At 36.4% G+C, this 10,249-nt stretch overlaps 1 long non-coding RNA gene across 1 annotated transcript; it reads right to left on the bottom strand.

The window, feature by feature from the left end:
* Nucleotides 1–6,206: 6,206 nt before the first annotated feature.
* LOC113328235 lies at nt 6,207–9,980 on the bottom strand. The gene is made up of 5 exons (XR_003349313.1): nt 9,565–9,980; nt 8,569–8,921; nt 7,949–8,102; nt 7,284–7,624; nt 6,207–6,537 (listed from the first exon to the last, which is right to left on the bottom strand). It is a non-coding gene; the product is annotated as an uncharacterized LOC113328235 (long non-coding RNA).
* Nucleotides 9,981–10,249: the final 269 nt, after the last annotated feature.

Raw genomic sequence — 10,249 nt, 5'->3', positions numbered from 1 at the left:
ATAAAAAGAATGAACTCGTGTTGATGATGAACTATGTTTTTAGTAGGTGTTCATGTAAAGAATAAACTCGTGTTGAATTACTATGTGTTCATTTTTAGGAATGAACTGCGGAATTCATCAGACAGAATGAACTCCGCACGCAAAAACTAAGTAAGAAATTTATTTTTGTTTTATTAGGTGTTCATTTGAATGAATGAACTCCGGAGTTCATCAGACAGAATGAACTCCGCACAAAGAATAAGTAGGAAATTTAGTTTGGTTTTATTAGGAGTTTACTTCAAATGAACTCCAGAGTTCATCAGACAGAATGAACTGCTACAAAAAATAATTAGGAAATTTAGTTTGGTTTTATTAGGTGTTCATTTGAAGGAATGAACTCTGGAGTTCATCAGACAGAATGAACTACTACAAAAAACAAGTAAGAATTAACACGAAAGGGTACTTTGGTCCATTTAATATTTTTAAATAATTACGGACCAAATGGAAAAGGTGATTTCGGAAAGGACCAAACTGAGTTGGGACCACCTAAAAAGGGACCAAAGTATTTGGTCCATTTAATATTTTTAATAAATATATATACTTTCATTAGATAAATAATAAATTTGTTAATAAAGAAATATTATATACATGATATCTGTCTTCTCAATGCCAGCCTCAGTAGCAAAGAAATGTTAATATATATCCTTATTTAAGGATAATATATTGTTTCATAGTATATAGGATCTTTGCTTTATCATAATATTGGGCTCTATATATTCATGTGCTGTGTAACCAGAATTGATAAGATTATCATAATAAGAATTATCTTCTTCTTGATCCTATATTTATGAAGATGGTATCTATGAGCTAGGGTTCTTGAATCATGGGTAGTGATTCAGAATTATACCAAAATAAATCAAAACAAAAAGGGCAGATGGAAAACAAATTTGCTCCTATTGTCATTCAATCTGAAGGTGCAGTATTCAAGCCTGGGATTGTTCTTGATGAAACAAACTATGATTTGTGGTCACAAATCATAGATCTACTTTAAATTATGACTTTAACGTCCACCAATAAGTTGAAAATCAGCGATGGGGTATTTGATCTTTAACCTCCTCAATTAAGTTTCAATAGGTTACAGTACAGATACAGGAGAAGGTTTCAGAAAATCCAATTGATTCTAAAATCCCAACCAATTGGATTAAATCACAAATTGAATTGAATGTTTATGAGTGTTAAATTCTAACTGGAAATGTTAGTCTTGAAAGGGCATGTTATCCTTTTTACAGTTGTTTTCCCCGTAATCAAATTCCATTGTATCCGACCAACAATGCAATCCAAATTTCAGTTTTGGGGGTAATCCCATTCCTAAAGAATCTATTGTCTCACCCTAATTTGTCTCAAGTGTGAATCCTGAAAGATTCCAACTGTTGTTCTACATTATTGTTCAGAAAAATCACGAGAATGCGATCCTATACAAAAGAGTAGCATACCTCGTCTCTAACATCATCCGATCTGCTTCAAGAAGAAGTTTTGACTGATGCTTAGTGTTATAGGAAGGCTCCAGCATACGCCACATTCTCCAAAACATCAGCATCATTAAGTATAAACCTGCTAGCATCAGCAATTCAGCATAACTAAGCCATGGTTTATGTTAAGCTAAAATGACCACAGATACCTGTCCGTAAACTACAAGTTTTTGTGGCCTGGAAGTTCCCTTGGTATCAATGTACATTTCTTTTCCTTCAGCACCCCCTTCATGAATCACAAATACAAATGATTGTATTAATCAGCATTGAACAGAAAAAAAAAGTCCCTTTAAACTACTCTACTTCACTACTGGACAAGTGGCGCATAAAGAGTGACCCAACAACTGAGCCTTTCTGGAGAAGAATTCAGTAATAGAACCAGTCTCGATCCCTCAAGTCAAATTAACCATGTGAGTTCTCAAAAAAAAAAAATCAAAACAGTACGATCTTTCTACAGTCATGATCTACTGTATTTCCTAGTAAATAAACCAATTATCGAGTTCTCCTGATCCTGATGTTATCTGAATGATCTCTTGCTTTTCTGCATGAAGTGGAGTGGCACTAGTAAACCCCAATGGAACCAGCTTCGACTCTGCTTCAATGATCTTATCAACTTTAGCTTCAGCAATTTCTTTATGCATGAAGTAATTCTTTCCAATGAGAGTATGCAACAGATTCAACTTGCATAGACCACCATCTTTAAGCTTCTTCAAATCAATTGAAGCTATCCTAGACGCCTGCAAAACGACATAAACAACACACACCCCAAACTAGTCAAACCTTAGAAACCTTAATTTTCAAGAAAACCACAAGATTAGTCGAAATCTAAAGAACCAGAAAGATACATATTCTGAAACCAATTTTCGTTGTACAATTAAAAATGCATAGTAAACATTTTCTAGGTCACCTCTAACTTGCATTAATGAGTTTCCAGGATTTGTGTGGTAGTCTCCTTTTCATCCAGCGAATGTCATGACACCACTTCCTCTGACCATTTGCATCCAAGTCCTTTGGGGCTTTTGAAGAAAGAGATTTCTTCTTCAGCTCCTCCTCTAGAGTGGTATAAAGAGCATTGGATTCATCGAAATTTCTCTTCCTCATCCTCACATCCTGTAAAATTTAGATCAATCCAAAATTAATTTATGAAAATCATCGTGAAAACCTCCTCGTACTTGGAACATAATTATCTATATAGACTATAAGTAACAAACAAATCCAAAAATTCTCTTGAATCCAACACTTAAAAGGCTGAAAGGAGTGCTACCTCAAAGACCAAAAAAAAATAAAAATAGATGACACAAAAACAAGCATTTGCTAGCCTATGCAGCATTGGCAACAAATTCAAAAGCTTCCCATGCATAAAAGTTTTGATATTTGTACAGCTCAAACAAACAAACAGATGGGGCAATATCCGTATATTCAATAACCAATATAGGACATTGAATCTCCTGGATAAAATTGTACTCTAAAATTGAAGAATGTATAGAGCATTGAGTCGGTCCCGTCGTCGGATGTAGGAATGTATCCTAAAATTGTATTCTACCAAAGTTTCTAAAAATCACAAGGAAAGGAAAAAACACAACCGAACCAGAAACCAAGGAAAATTGGACATAAATTTCAGCATCATCTATTCTATAAATAGCTTCTGACGGAAAGTTATCATCTTTATTTTCATTACTATCAAGAAAGTTGTTTTCTTCTGCTTCGCCGCCCAAAGAAAGAACGATTTTTTGGGGACCATGGTTTTTTTTTGGGACCATGATTTTATTTTGGGTAAAGACATTAGAAGTAAATCTAGGTCACCCCTTATCTGGATATTTATATTAATACTTAGATTACCCTCCTGATTAATTTTGGGTGATGATTAATTAGTGTAATGATTAGTGAGATAATTAAGTTAAAGATAATTAGTGAGATTAAAAAATCAGATGGTTTTTTTTAAAGAAGTAGAATTATTAAGAGAGTAAAGTTAGAGAAGATAAAGAAGAAAAACGATGGATTTTACCAACCACAACCGGAGGAAGGGTATTTGGGAACCCATGTGTGCTTCAAACTTAGATAATGTTGGTTGAATTGCTCCAAACTTTCAAAAAAAATGAAAATTTTTATGTAGATTTGGGTCAGTTCGGTTACCATATGTCAAGAACATGTAACCGAACACACCTGAAAGTGTAGTTCGGTTCCGTTTTCCAAACACGCAGGTTACCGAACTCGCTCGTTAATGGAGGTTTTGGTGGTACAGTGTAATGTTCGGTTACCTGGGATAAAATGGTAGGTAACCGAACTTTGAACTTAAAAATTTATTTGGGTACATCTTCTGTGTTCGGTTAGTTCGCAAACTTCAACGCAACCAAGTTCCCAACCGAACTGGAGGTTAAAAGTAACCTAGTGTTAGAAGTTCGGTTGGTTCGCAAACTTCAACATATTTTGCGAATCAACCGAACTGGGCTTATATATGCATATATGCAATTAGGCAAACGTTCGGTTACTACGAAATTTATTTCTTGGCGAATTAGGTAGAGTTCGGTTACGAAGTTTCAAAGGTAGAGTTCTTTTACAAAGAAAACTTCACATTTTTGCGAACGAACCGAACTTGTGGACTTCTCATTATTTTCGTAAACTAAAGTTCGGTGATATCCTTATTTTGCGAAGGAACCGAACTTATGGACTTCTGTTGTTCTAATACAAGGAGTTCGGTTAAAAGTATTTTTTGCGAATCAACCTAACTCTATTGGCTAAGTTCGGTTACTTTGTAGTTTTAAAATTTTTTGCGAAAAAACCTAACTCTATTGGCTAAGTTCGGTTATTTTGGAACTCAAGATAGTGGCCACAACAACACAGTTCGGTTAGACTGGATTTGTTTTTTTTTCGGTTCTAAGGGTGGAGTTCGGTTACTTTGTAGTTTTAAAATTTTTTGCGAAACAACGGAACAGAGAGTTCGGTGACTTAGTTTTAAATCCAATAGAACCGAACTGTTCTTCGTGTTCTTCATTTTCAAGAAGTTCGGTTAGTAAACTAGGGTTTTTTTGGAAAATCGACCTAACCGAACATGGCTCTGTAACTCCTGTTAAAACCCTATTTTGTTGATTTCTATTCGACTGAAGCAATCAAAATCAAATTAAAGCGAAGGGTTTGTTGGAAAATACCTCTGGAGTGGTCCCATGGCAGAATCAGGTTGCGGCTGGCGTCTTTTATACTCGATAAAATTATCATGTAACCGAACTTAATTGTGATTGCATCGATGTTGTTACATTTCTTAAATAGGCGGTGGTGGTGGTGGTGGGAGGAGGTGGTGGTGGTAATCGGTGGTTGATGGTGGTGATAATCGGAGGTGGTGGTGGTGGTAATCGGCGGTGGTGGTGGTTATATATATATAGGTGGTTATTAGGTTAAGGGTAGGTTAGTCATTTCAACGTTTTAGGACACCCTTTATCACTATAAGGAAGGTTGCCTAATAAAACCATGGTCCCCTCAAAAAAAAACCATGGTCCCTAAAAAAATCATTCCAAAGAAACTAGTTATCTATGCCTACGTAAGAACAGTAAGCCCATTAGGGTTCTCACAGGGTCCAAACCATTATTTGGTGAAAATTTTCGCTTCTCAAGTTATGTCTTTGAGAAGATGAATCTCACAAAACCCCCATATTGGATTCCGATTCCACCAATAGTAACACCTAGTAATCAGAAATACATCGTTACACACAGGCCACCTTACAAGAATTGGTTTAGATTGTGTTCGGATGCGGCACTAGTCAAGAAAGATGCAACTCCTACAGATGCTGCTAAGAAAAAAACTCAAAATGCACCTCCTAGGGCTGGAGGTAGCTTCATAGTCCGAAATTCCTCGATGGAGCCCCGGAGAAATGATGGTCACAGATGACCCAAATGAAGATATTGACTTTTATGAGTTGTTAGCAGTAGAAAGAGCAAGTCAAGAGATTGGTTACCATTACAACAGATAACAGATTTGTCATTAAGATCTTGATGGATAAAAGACTAAGACCTCACATTCATGACATGGAAGCACTAGTAAAATTGGATTTGTATGAGAAGAAATATCTAGTGTTGTATCAAAAGATAATGCAGAGGATTCAGGCACAGATAACCAATTCGAATGGCCGTTGGAACTGGAATCACTTCAGCTTTTCAACTATGCCTAGACTTCCTCGCTAATACTGTCAAGGTACCAGGGGATTGCATTATTACCAGGCCCAAGGAGAACGATCTTCATCATTTGCTGAATCGTATTCTGGATAGGGACCGCAACAGGAAAGGTTTCATCAAGACGGATCACCGGGCTTCAGTCCAGCGTTCTCTGAGTGCATTCAATTTGAAACAGGGAACCATGAAATCCAATCAAGTCCCCCCTGAAAGTACAAAGTTGCAAGCAAAGAAATAAAAATGAGTAATACTTCCAGCTACCGAAGCTTCCTTTTCTATCATGTATGTCGTATTGTCCTTGTTACTAGAATGTAGTAGTAGTATACTGTTCTTTGTTTTTCTACATCTAGCTCAACAGTGGTGTTTCTACTAGTGATGTATGTCTTTTTCCACATGCACTGTGTTGTGACTCCTAGAATGTTATTATAATGATTGTTACGATGTTCTAAGCTTCAAATACTGAGATGTCGATATTGAGCTATTTGTCCAATTTTCGTATAAAAAACAGTGAATAAGATACCTGGTAGATCCCTGGTCGGGGCATTTGAACTTAAGCTTGATAAAAGATGTGGCCTGGACCCTGTGGTGTTATGATCTGTGAAGAATCCACCTGCTCACTGTTTCCATCCAGCTTGCACTTTTTATCACAGGGAGAATCTTTACCACTTTGCTTGGAATTTGAGTTTGTTGATACAAGCTTTTCTGCACCACTTGCAGACTCCTCCGTACATTTTTGTATAGACTCCTGATTGACCTCTATCTGTAACCATTCTGGATTTTCGTAGCTGAAATCAAGTTTTGAGGGTGGAAGGTATACTGAGTGAACATCCATCGATGCATATCCAAAGCAAGCGACCATTTTATTGAACCTGCAATCGTATAAAATGGTAGTAGAACAGAGTGAATGTGGACAAGTGTGAAATAGTACCAAACTGTTCTTAACTCGTAAGAAAAGTTACCTTTTACCCAAATTCTTTATTTACCCTTTAAACATAGGAGTATTTAAATAAGAGAATACTCCATCAAAGATTCCAACGGATGGGTATAGCTTAGTCACCAGGAACGGGAACGAGGACGGGAAGGGGAGCGAGTACCGAAACGAAAATACGTAAAATACTCAAAAATGAGGAACGGGAACGTGTCGGGAACGTAAAATATAAATCATATAGTATAAATTAAATTTCATAGATATTAATGATACATAAAGGTTAGAAGGAGGAGAGAAAAAGTTATTTATATATTTATTTATCGGTTGCTAGAAGAAATATATCTAAAAAAGGAACAAAATAAATCTAGAAAATCTTCTTGCTATATCTTTACAGAAATAGATCTTTTTTTCTTCTTTGATATATCCACGATATCTTTCTTAATTGTTAAATTTATTGCAAGGTTCCTCCCTTGCTAGGAACACGTTCCCAGCGCGTTCCTCACTGAGGTACGCAAAAATGCGCTTTTCACTGAAAAACGCTCATACGCTAGGAGTTCCTGGTGACTAAGGGGTATAGGCACTTTAGATGTGTTATGCTCAAGTTATGGATTGCACTGAAGTCTACAAGGCGCAGACAATATTCCAATAAATTAAGAAAAGTGAACTGTAATGAGTTGCAGAACTTACAGTACAACCAAATGGCTTGAGGCTCCCTTCAAAAAACATAAGTGTCTTCACCAATTCTTTCCTCCCTGCCCAGCGCTCCCATGTGCTTCAAGGAACTTCTCCATGTGGAATGCTTCACAATAACCCGGCTTTTGAGTGGAAAGATGATCAATTGAAGGAACTATTTGTGCACCTGTGCAGCGTGCCACACGTGCTCTAACAAAGGCCTCTTGATATTGAGAACAAGAGATGTTTTTTTCAAAGAGGTATTCTTGAGTGAAACGTGAACTGATTTCTACCAGTAAGATATTGGGATGATGAGCAACTATCTTTGCTACTGCCATCTTCAAATGATCTGTTTCCTATATAAAAAAGTGAGACAATAAGAACAAAAATTCAAGGAAACAAAGAAAAACCCAGTCCATACCAATGAAATATGGATCTAAACATGTGTCTCGCTATCCAAATTCCAACACAGGTATGAATACATGCCCATATGACTAATCCATCACGAAATGGTTTGTTTGATTTTAAATTTTATCTTTTACATATACTATTACATCATCTGGATTATACTAAGATCAAACAAAATAAAAACTAACTGAAAGAAAAAGATATTTAATAATGTAAAATCGCAATCCAATAAGTTAAACTGATGAATGATAGCAAACGTAAAGGGTAACAACCTGCTGCAGTAGAGTATCAAAACTTGATAAATGATTAGACACCCGTTGATACTCAAGAGCTCCGCCAAGGATAAGAAAACGAGGCTTCTCAATTTTTGAAGTCACCCGCCGGTTGGAAACATTCTTCTTGCAAACAACTCCTTTAACAACAATACTAGAAGAAACAAGGTAAAAGGTAATGCCAGTGTCAGAAATTAAACACCAAAAAAATGTCAGAAATTAAACACCAAAAAAATAAAACAAAAGTGATGCTCATAGTTATTTGTGTATATCACCATATGGGAACTTTTAAAGGAAATCCCACATGATATCATCCAAGATCAGTGCTGGATCCAGGATTGAAGATACAGAAGGACCCCCAAAAGAAAGTCTCATTGGGTGGCGGCAAAAAAAGGGCAAATCTAGGGGGATTTTGATTGATAACATCTACAACCTTTAGGAGCTATTTGGCGAGTACGCTTAAAAGACCATTCTGTAGAGATCCTAGGATAAATGATTGTAATCTGGCCTAAGGTTACATTCATATGTAATATATGACATTTTACAATTTCACCTAACAATCATGGAATTTTTTTAAATGAATACAGTACAAAACATGGTATGAAGAAGAGTACACTGACCTGTTGTTGTTTCCAGTGTGGAATAAGTTCATCAAGTGCTCTTGCTTGGTCTAAAAGATTCCCAGATAAGATAAGATATTTGCACCAACTTGAGCACCGTTTTCAACAACACAAAAAAGCTAAGTATTTGATTCCCTGCCAAAACTGGAAATCCCTGTGTTGGTTTCAAGTTTGCTATTACATAATTCATAACCAAGACGTGACACTGCCATGTGGCTGGGACTCCACTAAGAAGAATGTACAGTATCACATCAACACTCCAGATATCAGCTTCTGCTCCGTAATGCAGTCAAAATACTTCAGGAGCCACATAATATGCACTACCATCACTTCAAAGTATTTAAATACTTCCCCTGCACCAAATTTTAAGATCATCAAAGTTAGTATCGCCAGTGACCAACCTAGAGTTGCAAAATACTTTATTCCGTAATACCAGTTGCCCTACTTAAGCTCGCTACAGAAATATAGCTGAATGCCAATTCAAGTTCAGGGACATTTCTAGAGCTCAAAATTCATGTATTTCAGTTACGTGAAAAAGATAAATTGGGCAATGGCAGAAGCAATTGACATCATTATGTGGCATTGAAATATGTTTAGTCTTGATGAACAAAACAGTCCCTAATGAAGCAAAGAAATGCACTTAAACACTGATGAGCACCAAGCATTAAGAAATCTCCTCTTCAGACTCCAGATAAGACCTCAGATTAGACGAGCCACTCAAATCCTACACACACAGGTTGGTGCTTTCTAGTCAGTTTGGCATCAAATGTCTTTTTACAATTGACACTTAGTGTCTGAAATGTTAAGTCTCATTTACTTTTTTTCGCTAGGTCAAACGCATTCTACTACATAGGCTACATTCAAATCAAGCACATAAGCTCATCAACCAATGTCTACTCCGATTTCATCATAAAATTGCATTACCAGAAACATCTTAAAATCAAAATTCACATCAACATACGTTTAAAAAATCACCACCACAAATCAAATTCATACCTGAAAAACCAAAAAATCAGTAGTCTTTTAAGTGGAGCATCTTGACAATATCAATTAAACTATAGATTCAGCTTAAAATTCATCACATCTCACACCATCTTCTTCGTAAACACAGATTTAAATTAAATTCAATTGTAGTTCTATGTCCAGTAAAACGATCTGTACTTGTCTTCTTACATCTTCTTCTTCTTCAATATCATCTTTATTTTACTGATAATTTTCATTTGACTATCATTCATTTACAAGCATATTTCTCCTTTGCAGCTGGTTTTTATGATTTGATTGGCGTACGTTGGAATCGAGTAATCCTCCTGGAGTATTCATCTGGCTGGGGTTTGTATGGTTTTCTCCATTTCAGAGTGAGAAGGAGGAAGAAATGAAGAGGATAAGTCTACCGTAGATCTAAACCATGGAAGATGAACTTTCAAAATTACTTAGTTGCCCCTTACAACGCAGCACTTAAAACCGTTCCTCACTGGGCTGCTGAAGCTGCGAGGGTGAGGTCTTGGCCCATGTTTTTCCATTCTCAACGTCACATCGCCCCCCCCCCCCCCCCAAACAAAATACTAACAAATACATTACGTCCGTAATACTCCCTCCGTCCCAAATTATTTGTATTTTGCTATTTTCAACGTCACCCGAACAAAAAAATACATTAGAACCTCCGTAATATTAATATTCTTTT

The sequence above is a fragment of the Papaver somniferum genome, unplaced genomic scaffold (genome assembly GCF_003573695.1).
Source record: "Papaver somniferum cultivar HN1 unplaced genomic scaffold, ASM357369v1 unplaced-scaffold_107, whole genome shotgun sequence".
NCBI classification, from domain to species: domain Eukaryota; kingdom Viridiplantae; phylum Streptophyta; class Magnoliopsida; order Ranunculales; family Papaveraceae; genus Papaver; species Papaver somniferum.
Note: the sequence above shows the minus strand (reverse complement) of the source record. Positions and strands in the feature narration are given on the sequence as shown.